Below are 16,065 nucleotides of genomic sequence, written 5' to 3'. Positions count from 1 at the left end.
ACAGGCGTTAATTGCAGTTCTAGGTAGGCCATAAGCACTTTCAGTTCACCGTGCTCCCCTTTGGCCTTACCAGCGCCCCTCAGGTGTTCACCAAGGTGATGACAGTGGTTACAGCTCTTCACAGATCAGGGGCTTCAGTCTTCCCCTACCTTGACGACTGACTGTTGAAGGCAGCCTCACGCCAGGCTGTCTCCCACCTTCAGACTACGGTGGACCTCCTGGCTTTTCTGGGGTTCAATATAAATGTGCAGAAGTCACGCACCTGATTCCTTGGCAGAGGCCCCCTTTCATTGGAGCTGTTCTGGACACAGTGCACTTTTGGGCTTATCCTCCTGAGCAGCGAGTCCAGCATATTCATGCTATGATACTGATGTTTCAGCCTTTGTCCTAGACATCAGTGAGAACATCTCTGAGGCTGCAGGGCCTCATGACCTCCTGCATCCTGCTGTTGAATCATGCCAGAAGGCATATGTGCTGTCTGCAGTGGGACTTGAAGTTCCAGTGGGTGCAGCATCAGGGGAATTTCTCCAACATGGTTCATATCTCGGAGGGAACTGCAAAAGGCCCGCAGTAGTGGCTGATGAACCACATTTGGATCAAAGGCAGACTCCTCTCCCTTTCCCAACCAGACTTGACAGTAGTGACAGATGCATTTCTACTGGGATGGGGTGGCCATCTGGGAAAGGTCGAAATCTGAGGAACCTGGGGTCCGGTGGAGTCCGGATTCCACATCAACCTGTTGGAGCTCCTTGTGATCCGGTTGGCATTGAAAGCATTTTTTCCCTTAGTCGAGGGGAAATGAGTGCAGCTGTTCACGGACACCACCACCACGTGGTATTGCAGCAAGCAAGGAGGGGTGTGGTCGTGAAAAAATTTGTCAGGAGGCCTTGTACCTCTGGACATGGCTGAAACAGCGGGGAATAACCCTGGTGGTTCAACACCTGGCAGGTTCTCGGAACCCCAGGGCAGACTAAGTCAGTTGTTGATGCCTTGTGGATCACAAGTGGCGTCTCCATTCGGAGGTGATGAAAGGTCTTTTTCAGCAGTGAGGAGAACCTTGGTTAGCTGTGTTTGCCTCGAAACAGAACATGGAATATCAGCAGATTTGCGTGTTTGGGTTTTCCAAGGTGGCTGCTGCTCAAGAGATGCTTTTTTGTCTGAGTGGAGTTCAGGCCTTCTATATGCCTCTCTGCCCATACCACTGTTGCCCAGAGTTTTCATGAAGATCAAGAACGACTGGGCCCAACTCTAAGGTGGGGGGGGTGTATCTTCTGTCACAGGAGGATTCTCGACCCGAATGTCAACTCTTTGCTTCCTTGCATGGAGATTGAGCGACGACAATTGATAACTTTTGACCTTACTCCCCAAGTCTGTAAAGTTGTATTGGCAGCCAGGCGTCCATCAACTAAAACGGTATATTCCTATTGGTGGTGGAAATTTATGAAATATTGTACAGAAGTCTATTGACCTCGTTGTGCCTCTCCTTCTGATATTTTTCTCTTTATTCTTACCCTTGCCCAGCAAGGCTCAGCTTCGGGTACTCTTAAGGGTTATGTCTCTGCCCTGTCTGCCTTCCTGCGGCTGCCTGACCAGCTGTCTTTTATTTTTGTCCCCTATCGTAAATAGGTTTCTGAAAGGGCTTGTACATATGTTTCCTCCTTCGCCCTTTATCAAGCCTCAGTGGGACCTTAATTTGGGTCTCTCTTATCTCATATGCTCCCTTTGAGCCACTGCACAATTGTCCCCTGTAGCTGCTTACCATCAAGACAGTGTTTCTAGTGGCAATAACATCGTCCCGAAGGGTGAGTGAGCGGAAGGCTTTATTATCCAAGCCTCCTTGTCTTACTGTGTTTCCTGTCAAAGTGGTGCTATGCACTGGTGTGCCTCTTTCCTTCCGACAGTGGTGATCCATCCCATTCGGGAAAGTTGGTTACCCTGCCCACTTTTTATGCTCCTCAACATCTCTCTAAAGAAGAGGAGCAAATCCACCATCTGGACCCAAAAAGAGGAGTTCTACCTTAACTGTACTAAAGAGCTTCGCGTGGACGACCAACTTTTCATGGGCTATGCAGGAGCTCAAAAAGGTTGGGCAGTACAGGAAAAAAAAAAAACATTTCATGCTGGGTCGTTCTCTGTTGCAAGATCTGCTACACCCTGGCCAAGAAGCAGCCTCCAGAGGGCTTAACCTCATGGAATCAGAGTCCTGGACATTTGCCAGGCAGCAACATGGACGTCCCTGCACGTTTCCAAACACTACTGCTTTGACGGTCAGTTCTGTAGGGACAGGCATTTCTTTTGTTTGGTCCTGCAGGACTTTCTAGTTTAGAATTTGTGCGCAGCCCACCGGCAGGAGGTTATGGCTTGGGTATCTATTCAAAGGGAAGGAATTTGCAGCAAGCAGTCTCAGATGAACCAGTTACCTGCGGTAAGACATTATCTGGTAGAGACTATAGCTGCAGATTCCTTACACACACACCCATGCCTCCCTGCTCTGCAGACAGGGTTAGGGTTAATCCTGTTCACGGCGCTAGTTTGGACACACATTTGTCACTTCATAGCTCTGCGCTCCTGGCATGGAAAGTCGTGAAAGTAACTGACGTCCGGGTGCCTGGGTGGTGCCTACATAGGTGACCGAACCATCACTTCTGATGATGCTACATGGGGAACTGAATGAAGCTACGTGACAGCATGTAGGGGTACTGCTCATGCGAAAATTTCTGGATTCAGTCTGATGCCTGGAAAATTGAAAGGTAAGGAATCTGCAGCTAGATCTAGTCTCTATTAGGTAATGCATTACTGAAGGTAAGTAGCTTGTTCTTTCCTGATCATATCAATTTTGACAGCTCAGACACTGGGCCGGTCCACCTAGACTGTCTTCATTCTGGCTCCTTGCTTCCATTTGTGCTCCAACTCAAAAATCATCTCATCTTGTTCATACTATGTACAAAATATGATCCAGTAAATAATTGTATGATGCCTGGCATCTCACCTTGCTAATGTAAGTGGCTGCATACAGCTAAAGGACTTTGAGTATCCACAGAGGCAGGAGCAGAATCCCCAAGGCATTAATTAACCAGTGCTGAGAGTAACCTAATCCAATAACAGCAAGACTCAAATCTATGTGGCTCAGCAGTAGATTAAAGGCTCAAGCAGCCAGAACACCGGTTTTTGAAATGAGAAGCTTGAGGACAAAAAAGAGAATTTCAAACTCATTCAGTAGAAGGGATTCCACAATGTAGTAAACATAAAATGCATATGGCTTGTTTTGCTCTTGAAGCAAAATATGCCCGACTCCAAGATGAATGCCAAAATGGGCATTCTTTCGATTTCAACATTTTGATCTTTTCTGCTGCCACCGCACTACCTGGTTAGCTTGTGTTAGCTGCCTTTTTTTTATTTTTGTTTTTTTGTTTTTTAAGCAGCGAAAGATACAATAGTGCTATCATAGTCTGGTTTCTGTCTGGTCCTACAGCAGATGCAGGATTTGTCTTTGAAGCAATTGACTGGCTCCTTTAAAGGCAGCTCAGCTATTTCAGAACTAGAGTCCAATCAATCTGATATGTAGATCGCTTCTTATCACTCATGAGGGTATCCTGGTGCTGGTATGGTCCAGTTGAATAGCCGAGTAGCCAGATCTTCAGGGACTTTCAGAACTCTGGAAGTGAAGGGGAGGTCTGGAGATGAAAAGGTAGCTCATTGCATGTCTTCGCTGCTAGGTAAGGGAAGAAGCAACCTCTGTTATTTGCTATGTTGGATACGAAGGGTGAGGTAGAGAAGGGAAGCGGATGGGAGGTGTCTGGTGGGCCGGTGGAAGCTCAGGCGGCGGTTCAAGTAGCAGGGGAGCACAGTTATGTGGGGCCTTGTATATGTGGGTCAGGAGTTTGAACTGTCATCTTTTCTATACAGCGAGCCGATGGAGTTCCCCGAGGAAGGGAATGATGTGGATTTATCTAGAGTGATCCAAGATATGTCTGGGTGTGGCATTCTGTATGGTCTGTAGTCAGAGGAGGTGAGCCACCATTCCTGCATAGAGAGCTTTGCTGTAGTCCAATCAGTTGGAGATGAGCGCCTGGGTGGTGGTGCGTCTTGTGCTTTGGGGGTAACCATTTGAATATCTTATGAAGCGTGCAGGGGGTGAAGATGTAGGAGGAAGAGACTGAGTTGACATTTTTTAGCTTGTCTAGAATGATACATAGGTTCTACCATGGTCAGTAGGAGTAGAGCAGAGTACTGAGGGCTACTAGGTTACGTCCCATTGGTAGCTTTTGTTTCCAAAGATCAGTAACTCTTGTCTGTGTTGATCTTCAGGCAGTTGTCCTTCATTCAGTTGGTGACATCTGTCATGAAGTTGTTCATGGTGTTGGTGGTGTCTTTTCCAAGAGGGAGAGGACGAGTTCTGTTGTTGGTGTAGGATATGATGTTAAGCCTGTGAGTTTTGATAATGCTGGTCAGAGGTGTCATAAGTGTTAGAGGATGAGGCTAAGGGAGAATCTTTGGGGTACTTCAGAGATGATTTCCTTATGTTTGGAGGTGAAAGGGAGTAAGGCAGACTTTTTTGCGTTCTTTCAGTGAGGAAAGAGGCCACCATCTGATAGCGGCTGCTTGAATGCCTATCATGTGCAGCCTTGTGAGGAGTGTGGTGAGAGACCGTATCAAAGGCTCCCGAGAGGTCTAGGAGGATCAGAGCCACAGTCTCTGCTCTGTCGAGTAGGGCTCTGTTTCCGTTGGTAGCTGGGATGAGGGCTCTCTCTGTGCTGTTTGCTCTGGATCTGGATTGGGAGAAGTCGAGTAGAAAGTTGTGTTCGAGATATGAGGAGAGTTGTCGGTTGATACCTTTTTCAAATACTTTGGCCGGGAGCAGTGAGATTGGTCAATAGTTGTTTTCTGTGGTCTACAGATGGCCTCTGTAGTAGGGAGTTGACTTGTGTGTTTACAATCCTCTGGGATGGTGGCCATTGAAATGGGTGTTCAACAAGGTGCAGAGTACATGGCTGATTCTGGCTTCACCTAGGTTGAAGATGTGGTGATGGCGTGTCATTTGGGACCCCGGAGTGGACCGAGTTCACGATGAAGACGGTGTTCTGTGGGGCAAGCTGTCTCCATTTGGTTAGTCTAATGTCTGTGGTGATAGCAGGTCGTTTTGCTTGAAGTCAGTGGCCTTGGACAGGGTTTGAAGTTTCTGTAGAAGTTGGCAATCTTGTCTTGGAAGAGGTTTGCAAGCTTGTCGTAGAGTTCCTGTGAGGGGATAATCTTTGTTGCAGCTGAGGAGTTGGACAGTTCTTTGACTATGTTGAAGAATTCTTGGCTATTAATGGTGCCTGCTTTGATGCGTAAGGCTAAAAGCCTTTTTCTGCAATTCTCTAAACTGTCAGAGGTTGAGGGCTGCCTTAGTTCTGTGCCTTTAGACTCCCCAAATGTTGACCCTTGGGCCTCGCTGAAGATTTGGTTTAATGATTTACTGGACTCTTAAGCTGCAACAAATCCATAGCCAACTAGCGATATTAGAATCTAGTTTGGGTAATTTAGTCTCAATGACAGAGAAGGACCCCTTGCAAGTACAGTCAGTAGCAACTCGGTCCGGGGGCCTCTTTTTCCCCTCTACTAGGGGGATGGTCCTGGGATCTAATTGCTTTTTTAGAGTAGCCACACATATCTCTTCAGGTTCACAGAATGGGGGTAGAGAAGGAAGTTTAATCAGCTGGCCACTCTCCTGCTGTAAGGAAATGCCCCCTTTGCATGGTTACCCCCTGACTTTTTGCCTTTGCTGATGCTAAGTTTTGATTTGAAAGTGTGCTGAGGCCTGCTAACCAGGCCCCAGCACCAGTGTTCTTTCCCTAACCTGTACTTTTGTTCCACAATTGGCACACCCTGGCACCCAGGAAAGTCCCTTGTAACTGGTACCCCTGGTACCAAGGGCCCTGATGCCAGGGAAGGTCTCTAAGGGATGCAGCATGTCTTATGCCACCCTGGGGACCCCTCACTCAGCACAGACACACTGCTTGCCAGCTTGTGTGTGCTGGTGAGGACAAAACGAGTAAGTCGACATGGCACTCCCCTCAGGGTGCCATGCCAACCTCACACTGCCTATGCAGTATAGATAAGTCACCCCTCTAGCAGGCCTTACAGCCCTAAGGCAGGGTGCACTATACCATAGGTGAGGGCCCCAGTGCATGAGCACTGTGCCCCTACAGTGTCTAAGCAAAACCTTAGACATTGTAAGTACAGGGTAGCCATAAGAGTATATGGTCTGGGAGTCTGTCAAACACGAACTCCACAGCACCATAATGGCTACACTGAAAACTGGGAAGTTTGGTATCAAACTTCTCAGCACAATAAATGCACACTGATACCAGTGTACATTTTATTGTAACATACACCCTAGAGGGCACCTTAGGTGCCCCCTGAAACCTTAACCAACTACCCGTGTAGGCTGACTGGTTTTAGCAGCCTGCCACACTAGAGACATGTTACTGGCCACATGGGGAGAGTGCCTTTGTCACTCTGTGACTAGTAACAAAGCTTGTACTGGGTGGAGGTGCTTCACACCTCCCCCTGCAGGAACTGTAACACCTGGCGGTGAGCCTCAAAGGCTCACCCCCTTTGTTACAGCACCACAGGGCACTCCAGCTAGTGGAGTTGCCCGCCCCCTCCGGCCACGGCCCCACTTTTGGCGGCAAGGCTGGAGGAGATAATGAGAAAAACAAGGAGTCGTCACTGGCCAGTCAGGACAGCACCTAAGGTGTCCTGAGCTGAGGTGACTCTGACTTTTAGAAATCCTCCATCTTGCAGATGGAGGATTCCCCCAATAGGGATAGGAATGTAACCCCCACCCCTTGGGAGGAGGCACAAAGAGGGTGTACCCACACTCAGGGCTAGTAGCCATTTGCTACTAACCCCCCAGACCTAAACTTCTATACAAAAACCTATTGGCCTGGAATTGTCTTTGAGTGTGTGTGCGCGCCTCATTATTGCTTGTGTATGTACAACAAATGCTTTACACTACTCCTTTGATAAGCCTACTGCTCGACCACACTACCACAAAATAGTGCATTAGTATTATCTCTTTTTGCCACTATCTTACCTCTAAGGGGAACCCTTGGACTCTGTGCATACTATTCCTTACTTTGAAATAGTGCATACAGAGCCAACTTCCTACACCTGCCAGTTCACACACACACAGGAACTTTTTTATTTATTTATTTTTTTAAATATATTTATTGGTTTTATATTTCGAAATATGATACAAATTGTTCAGTTTGCAACCACAGGATAAACCAAAACGATGATTAATTATCTAAGTCTTGAAACAAATACACACAACCCCTCTATGCACTTCACGGAACGCTTCTGGTCTTGCAATATCATTCCTGGCTGCACCCTCCCTAGGTTTATCCTTCACTGTTTATTTTATATAGGCATTCGTTTGAGACCAGTGTGGACCTTGCTTTACGTGCATGGGTTCCCTGAGTGTCTGAGGGAAGGGGCATCAACTAGGTTAGTGTATGCGAGTGGCTCCCCTGGTTTTCTGCTCCCCGCGCCACCACTGTGGTGACATAGTCTTAGTGGGCATTTATTGCTAGAGAGATGGGCGGGTGTGATGCATGTGCACTGTGTTGTCTGGGTGTCTTATGAATGCTGTTCCCGTGATGAGGGGTGCAGGTGAATTTATGCTGTGGTTGTTGCGAATACGCGCGCCCCAATTTAAGGAGGCTTTTCATCGTTTTTGGCCTCCAGCTTTGTTACCATATCCTCCCATGTAGAGCAACCTGTGTGTTGCCGCCCTTCACGCACCATTCTTTTTAGTACCTGATATTCAGTACGCGCCCAGCGTGTTATTAGAGAGTGCCAGGATTTCAGATCGGGAGCCATAGAGGCTTTCCAATGCATTGCTATTAACCTTTTATACATTAAAAAGGCCAGGTCTATAAATTTATGTAAATGTCTTTGTTTTTTGGGTCTCTTCCTAAGTCCCAACAGGCAGGACCCGGGGTCTGCTACCAGTGCCAGTCCCGTAAGCCCAGATACCTCCTCTACCACCTCCGCCCAGGCCGTTTGTATATTCGGGCAATCCCATACCATGTGGAAAAAGGATGCTGACGGCAATCTGCATCTGGGGCACATTGATGCTGCATCAGGGAACATGCGCTTTATTCTGGCTGGGGAAAGATATGTTTGATGCGTGTAATTGAATTGGGTATATCTAAATCTGGGATTCCTTGACACACCTCTGATGTGGGATAGGGCCTTAGGCCAGTCTTCCAGTGGGATCGGGGTGGGGAGTACTGCGTTCCATCTATCCCATGTTTTCCCTGTCTGTGTAACAGGGGTCTTGTTGAGGATTCTATATAGGTTGGATATTGTTTTAGTTTGATCGCTGTGTTGTAGAAGCTGGTGAAGCACAGGGGAGATCTCTGGTTCCGAGGTGCCCATTCCCCAAATTTTCCACACACACAGGAACTTAATCCTCAAATTGTGAATAGTATTCCATCTTTTGGTAGCCAGCATAAAAAGGCTGAGCATCCTCTACCCCAGTACCCGTTATAAATTTGCCACCAGCCTCTTGTCCATATGTGGTCCTTTTGGATAATGTCCCTAAGCTTCAAGGTCCCCTAAAGGAATCTACCTCAGCCCTTAAAACAGTTACTTCATGGTTAAACACAAATGTAAGTTGTAAGTGGGACCTTTTTAAAGAAATTATTTGTTCATCTGGTGGGTGGTATACGCTCAGTGAAGATACAATCACCAGGAGACCTTTTGATTATCAATTTTCAAGATTCCAATGTTGCCAGGGAAATTTTAGTGCTCGCTGATGCCAGTATTGTGAGGCTGAAACCGATCTGGTGGGTGGTATACGCTCAGTGAAGATACAATCACCAGGAGACCTTTTGATTATCAATTTTCAAGATTCCAATGTTGCCAGGGAAATTTGAGTGCTCGCTGATGCCAGTATTGTGAGGCTGAAACCGATTAGAATTCTACCTTTGGGCTTTTTCTTTTTTTTTTTTTATTTGTTTTTTATAATACAAACAGCTGGCCTCTAGGAGAGATGCTGAGAAGATTGAGAAGACCTAGACTTTTCATCAAGCTCCCTTATGGGGTTCAGGGAGCTGTTCCCATCCAAGCCATTTTCCACTTAGCAACTGCTACACAGTTTTGAGTGAACTGGAAGAGGTGGATTGACAACCACCTGTACCTCAAATTGAGCCTAGTAGAGCTACTGGGGAGGGGACACCGGTGGAGAAGGAACATATTATTACCAAACGGATTGTATCTGAAGTTAATCTACCTGTAAATGTTTTAGGGGAATTGTCAATTTTGCCATCTAAGATGTGTCCAACTAATAAAACTCAGCATTGGAAATTGCTGGTTTGGCCTCAGTTAGAGGTCAAGGGATGGCGGCTGTTCATATCAAATATTGACATTATTTTAATGCAGGAAACTTGGGCTGTTTCGGAATTGGTCTTTGATGGATATACTAGTTTTAGTAAGTTTGCCACCCCCTCATCCTCAAGTCGTGCTAAAGGGGGCCTGGTGGCCTTGTTTAAGGTTATTGGTAAGGCCTTACACCCCCTGCTAAAGGACTAGGATGGAATGCAAGTTTTTGAAGTACATTGGGGTGGAGAGCTAAGAATTTATTTGAATTGTTATAACTATGATTTTGCAACTACTAACTTCTACCTTTCATGACCTCTCTCTAGCTATTAGTTGTTTGGCTGATAGGTCTCAGGCGGATTGCGGGCCCTTGAATGTACTTTTGGCAGGGGGTTTCAATGCCAAACTGAAAGATATATCCACCTCAGTGGATTTCCCTTTGGATTCCATTAGTACTGAAGTGGATCAAACTGGGTTGAACCCAAGGGACGGCACTTATATGCCCTCCTGGTGCATTATTTGGTTAGTCCCAAATTCTGCCCAGACATCACAGTGGCACCAACTTTTATTGACTGGGGCTATAGCTCTACAACTGACTAAATATGTTTCTCAGAACCTTTTACCCCTGACATATGGGATAGAAGTGATTCCATCAGTCTCTGACCACAACCCGTTACAACTTAAAGTGCCTTCTCAGACAAAGCAGAGTGAACTTGGTTCCAGGCAAAAACTAGAGATAAAGGGAAATGTCAGGAGGGTGGTTTGGTGCTTGGCAAATCTGGTGTCTTATGGACCAGGTGTAAAACCACCTCCCCATCACTGCAAATATTATGTCAAGTAAGCAGTGGGGGCCCTGCCAATTGCCTAACAGGCTTTGCTGACCTCATGTCTTGCTTTAGGGATCTCATGAGCAGACCAATCAAAAATGTCCCTATGACTGGCTGCCTGTGGTTTGATAGATCTTGTAAGGTAGCCAATGCCTCCCTGTGCCAAGCACTTAGCCAAAACCCTAGAGATACAGCCATTTTTATTGCCTGTAGAAAGGTATATGCCCAGGCCTTAAAACAGAGGAATGCTGAAGTCAAGGTAGAGCAGTGGGAAAATATAATGGAAGCCTCTCAAAAGGATTCCCAGGCTTTTTGGAGGGTAGTTCGGGCTGACTTCTCAAATGTTAAATTGCCTGAAGGTATTACATCGCTTATCCCCCCCGATGCTTGGTTTGACCATTTTGCAGATATCTGTGGGGCAGATGAGGCAAGGGTTCAATCTGTGCAGATAACTTTGCCCTTGAATCTTGTCTCCACCTTTTTAGAGAGTGAGGTTTTAAAGGCGATCTGTGATAGCCTCCCTAATAAGGCCCCCAGTCCGGATCCGTTCCTGATGGACCTCTTTATAAAATACCCAGAGTTCTGGGCCCCTTCAACCAAGATTTTTAATATGGTGTGTAGGGTTGGACCCCTATTTTGTCGCAAACTTCTGTAGTGGTTCCAATTTTTAAAAAGGGCAACACTCTAGATCCCATTTGTTATCTGCTAATTTCGTTGTTCGATTCCTCCTCAAAACTAATGGGGTGGTTGGTTTTGGAACCTGTGATCACTTGGGTGGAGGAGAGTTTTTTTTTTCTTTTTTTCTTTTTTTTAATAACTTGGGCCCGATATGGATTCAGGAAAGGATTGGGCACTATTGATCAGTGCATGAACCTTTACCTTCTTAAGGCCAAGTATAAGTATGTGAATGGTGGGTCCATTCACTTGACCTTTATGGACCTGTCAAGTGTGTTTGACTTTGTTAATAGGGAAAAGCTCTGGGCAATTCTTCTAAATATGGGTCTTGATGACGGCCTACAAGATCTCTTGAGACTCCTTCACCCGGGGCAGAGAACAAAAATAAGGTATGCACCAAATGGTGAGACCATCTCTCATTTTGGTATAAGTTGGGGTGTACGCCAGGGGTGTGTTCTCGCCCCTATTTTATTACTCTTATACTTTAATGATCTAGAGAAAACTTTGGTTTCCACAGGAGCCGATGTTCCCTGCATACATAATAATGCTATTCCAGCTCTATTGTATGCGGATGATGCAGTCTGAATGGCGAGGACAGCAAATGGGCTCAAATTGCTAGCTGGTAGTTTTGTTGAGTTCATGAAAAGCTTAGACCTTGAAACCAACTGTTTTAAGACCTTTATAATGGCATGTGGCACTAAAAATACCAAGACGCCTAATGCGTATAGGAGGACTTACTCTAAAAAAAGTAAGTTCCTGCTCATTTCTGGAGCTAGAATTCGATGAAGCATGTAGTTGGTGTCCCTGCTTGAAAAACCGGGATTCACGCGTGGTGTGTACAAGTGGGTATTACCTACTCCTGGCTGCCAATATAGGGAGGAAGCTGGTTGCCCCCATATTGGAGGTTTATAAGGGAAAATGTTTGCTGGCTGTGACCTATGGTATGTGGCTGTGGGGGCGGTATAAAGATGTTGGGAACTTTCAGGTAGAGGAAAATAGATCTGTTGCCGGTTGTTTGGTGTTCTGCCCTCTACACCACACTTGTCTACTCACTAGGAATTGGGTCTTGAATACTTACAAGATAGAATTAGTGTTTCCCTGCTGGAGCTGTGGTGTGCAATCTGGCTCAATAAAGAAGCCGTCCTCAACCAGCTGATTATTCAGTATTGCCTTGTTAGAGATCTCGCTTGTTCAATCCCATGGTTAAAATATATCAAAGGAACTCTGACTGAAGTGGGTTGCCCACATTTGTTTGAAAATCGGCATTTGATATCAAAAAACAAAATGTGGGTATGTGACCGCTTCCTTGAGAAAGTGGGCGGCTCGAGAATTAAATGAAGTGGGTAAGGCAACTTTTAAAGATTATTGTATGGTACAAATGTGCCCAGCCCCTTATTTATTGTTTGTACATAATGCGTATGAGCGATTGCTTTTAACCCGCTTCAGATTGGAGTCCCTTCATTGGGTGTTGTCTTTTCCTCAGACAGTTCTCCTCCAGCACGCCCCACAAACGCTGCTACATTTTGTGTTCTTTTGCAAGCACTATGCGCTTCTAAATAAATTGTTCCTGGTACTGCTTTTACGAAAATATAGCTTTACTAATTGCAGGGCTGCCCTGCTCTTTCTCCTCCAGTTAAATGATTGAGGTATGCTGCTCTGTGGTCCATTTTTTATGCCTTTATATTTTGTGTGATATGTAATTCTTTTATGACTTATTTATTTGATCGATAAAGATTACTACTAATGATTCGGGGGTGGGGGAGAAGATGTCATTAAGGGAGGACAGACTGCATCTTAAGTTTTCAGTGGCAACATGTCTCTGACTCTGTGCAACCTAATGTACAGAGTTATCTTGCTTTAGCATTAAATATTCAGTAGAGGGTTTATCTCCTATGAATGGGCATATTTGCGCTTTGATTGCTTTCCCTAAAATGAGCCTCCATTCCCAAAAGTTACCCAGTTGCCTATGAAGCGGCAAGTTAACATAGTCCACAATGCCCTTTGTTCTTCTTTTTTTTTTTTTTTGCAATTCTTATATGGATTTGAGGAAACACCTATCGTGACCAATGTTTTTACTGGAAAAAACTTTTTTTATTATAAAGATGTATTTAATTCTGTTGAAACTCTTGGCAATGTGGGAGTGTGGTGTGTATCCGTTTACATTTCTAAAGCTATTTAAAGTAGAAAACAGCTTTTACACTGTTTCAACGTATGAAGCAGAGAAAGAAGGATTTTTTACTGTTTACTCTGATCAATATGCTTGAAATTTACTGTTTTGAATCTGTGTATGGTTTTGGTTACTTATTTGTATGTTTTCACTTGTGGATATTTTTATATCCGAATAAAGATTTTTGATGATGAATTACTAAGCCTTCTGGACTGGTTTGTGCTAGTTTTTCCACTTCAAATCAGTCCATCTTGAGACGTATTGTCTTGTATGCTACTTTATCAAAAAGAAAAAAAAAACCTTTGTGCGAGAGACCTAAAGCTCACTCTTTTAAAGGTAAATCTGCAACTATTGTTTTATTAAGAAGAATTCCCATATCAGATTTGCAGAGCAGTTACATGGAAAACGGTCCACATGTTCACAAGGTATTAATTTGAGAGACACTAGGGCACTTACGTATGTCAGGCTTTTCCAATAAATGTTTTTGGAGTAAAGCATTGTTTCCTCTTTTGGGTTTGCTAATCTCTACTGTGCTTATGCCTATTGTGTATTCCCCTGAATAGGACAGTGTTACTTACTGTAATCTTAGATCTCCAGGGGGATCTTTATCAATCATTAACAGCCCTCCCTTCTACTTGGTGGATGAAGAGGATGATTGCCCACTTTATAGGATTCTGTACCTCCGTACAAAAGAACTGAAGCCACTAACATTGCCAGAACATGATGAGATATTGGTGAGGTGTGCTTCATCCACACGGCAGGACCATTTACTACACAGCTTTGTAAGACTATCTACTATGTAGCAAGTCTTCTTTCCCTTCAAAAAGCTTTTCTTTTCACGTTTGTAAAACATGTTTTAAATACAGTTCTCCTCCATTTTTTTTTTTAAGGGAATTGAAACTATCCCACCACAGCTTGGCTGTAAACATTGTGGTTTGTTTTTCAAATAGGGCTTTTTGCAAAACATTAATATTTAATATATTTGATTAAAGGTGCTCTGGGTTGTTGTGGTCTGGACTATTCACATTTTTTCATTTCAGTGGTGATTTCTATGAACTAGAATCACAGATAAGTAACTTTTCCTTCTCTTTGCATATAACGCAATCTTAGTTTGAAGAGTAGAGCTACTTTTGCTTGGAAGAGGGAACCAACTGAGCTATATGTATTCTGTTCATTCATTAGCTTTTGATGGTTTGACAAGTTTCACCTGCCTACAGACAGTCAAGCTCCAGAAACCAACTTTCTACTGACCTGAATGTAGGTTACTTGTGCCTGCTGTCCTTAATTGAGATGTAGGTTTTTGGACATTCAACAAAGAATCTCCCAAGGCTTACTTGGACAGTCGTGCTCTTCATTAATCTTAAATCCTCACTTTTCAGGTGACTTATTCTGCTCAGACTCCATGTGAATTATGCTTGGTGATGGGAATGTGGATTTATAGCTCCGTTTTCCCCAGTTTGTTCAGTCCTGTGCTAAATTCTTTGAGCATTGTCACAGGATCAGGGGTGAGATGAAAACATACATTGTTTAAACATAAGTTTATTTTATCGTACAACAATATTGAGCAACACTTCATCACTGTGTTAAACACATGCTCAAAATATGGTAAGAATAGAGTTGGAACCATCAACTAATCTGGTCCGAAATTATATGATATGTGAGTTTGGATGGGTTTAAATGCTAAATACAGGTCTACAGCCTTTTTTATTTTTTTTATTCAAGATTTTGGCAAATTATACTGCTTTTGCAGCAACTTCATATGAAACATTTTTCTCTTTGATACTATTTAAATGGCCAGCTGCACCTAATTTCCTCCAGTTTTTAATTGGGTGAAACCAGACCATGGATTTATTTTCCCTTTGATCGCAATAAAGTATTGTAAAATAAATAAATTACATTTTGTTTTGTTCTCAGAGACTACCATTGAGGCTTAACTCTGGCCCAACTATTCTCTTAAGTCATAAAGACACCTCCCTACCTCTACCCCAAACTCCTTCCACATTAGGCTTATCTGAACTATGTATTTAAGTAAAGTGTTTACTCCATCCCAATCTGACTGCAAAATATACATCTGCACACTGACACCATGTTTAATGTTATTAGATATTCTTGGGCACAAACTTGTGGCTTTAAGCCACTACATGGTTATTTCTCAAATATACCTTTTAATTTGTGACTGCATCACATGGCTAATGCTAAATTTAAAAAAAGGGTGATGCTTGTAATGCAAGTTGTTGTGAATGTCATTTGGTTTAATTGTACATTATTGCTACTCATTCACAGGAAGGAACATTATAGCAATTAAGACTTACAAAGAGTCTAAATGTAACCGGTAGCAAAGAATCGCTTTGCACAACAACCAGTTGCACAGTTGAAGCAAACAGCATACATACCACCCTTTCTAATATTTCGTATGGTTAGGTGCAGAAAACCCAAAGAACACCTTGCAACACAGGCCGCCGCAATTGGTCATCAGAAGATGAACCGAAAGTTTAACCGTAGCACAAAAGTCTGGCCTGCATCCTATAAATATTTGTGAAACAGAATGCTTTTCCTTTGAAAATGTTAAGAAAATCGTGTGTGTGTGTGTGTGTGTATATATATATATATATATATATATGTATATGTATGTATATATATATATATATATATATATATATATATATATATATATATATATATATATATATATATTCAGTTGATGGCATGTGTAGCTGCAGATAAACATGCTGTGCATTAGTCCACCATCTAGTGTTGTGCTCGGAGTGTTACAAGTTGTTTTTCTTCGGAGAAGTGTTTTCGAGTCACGGGATCGAGTGACTCCTCCGCTTCGGTTCCATTGCGCATCGGCATCGACTCCATTGTTAGATTGTATTCTTTCCGCCATCTGGTTCGGACGTGTTTCCTCTCGCTCCAAGATTTCGATTCGGAAAACTTGTTAAAACTCTCTCTTCATCGTTATGGTTTCGATCGGGTTCATATTCCTCCATCGACACAGCACTACCGTCAGGAAAACAACTTTGT

At 43.9% G+C, this 16,065-nt stretch overlaps 1 protein-coding gene across 1 annotated transcript in view; it reads left to right on the top strand.

Moving 5' to 3' along the window:
- Nucleotides 1-16,065, top strand: part of NSD2 (nuclear receptor binding SET domain protein 2) — a 504,567-nt gene that overhangs the window by 190,150 nt on the left and 298,352 nt on the right. The gene's annotated exons all lie outside the window — the stretch shown is intronic.

This window comes from Pleurodeles waltl, chromosome 1_2 (genome assembly GCF_031143425.1).
Source record: "Pleurodeles waltl isolate 20211129_DDA chromosome 1_2, aPleWal1.hap1.20221129, whole genome shotgun sequence".
NCBI classification, from domain to species: Eukaryota; Metazoa; Chordata; class Amphibia; order Caudata; family Salamandridae; genus Pleurodeles; species Pleurodeles waltl.
The sequence above is the reverse complement of the archived record's forward strand: the minus strand, read 5'-3'. Positions and strand labels throughout refer to the sequence as shown.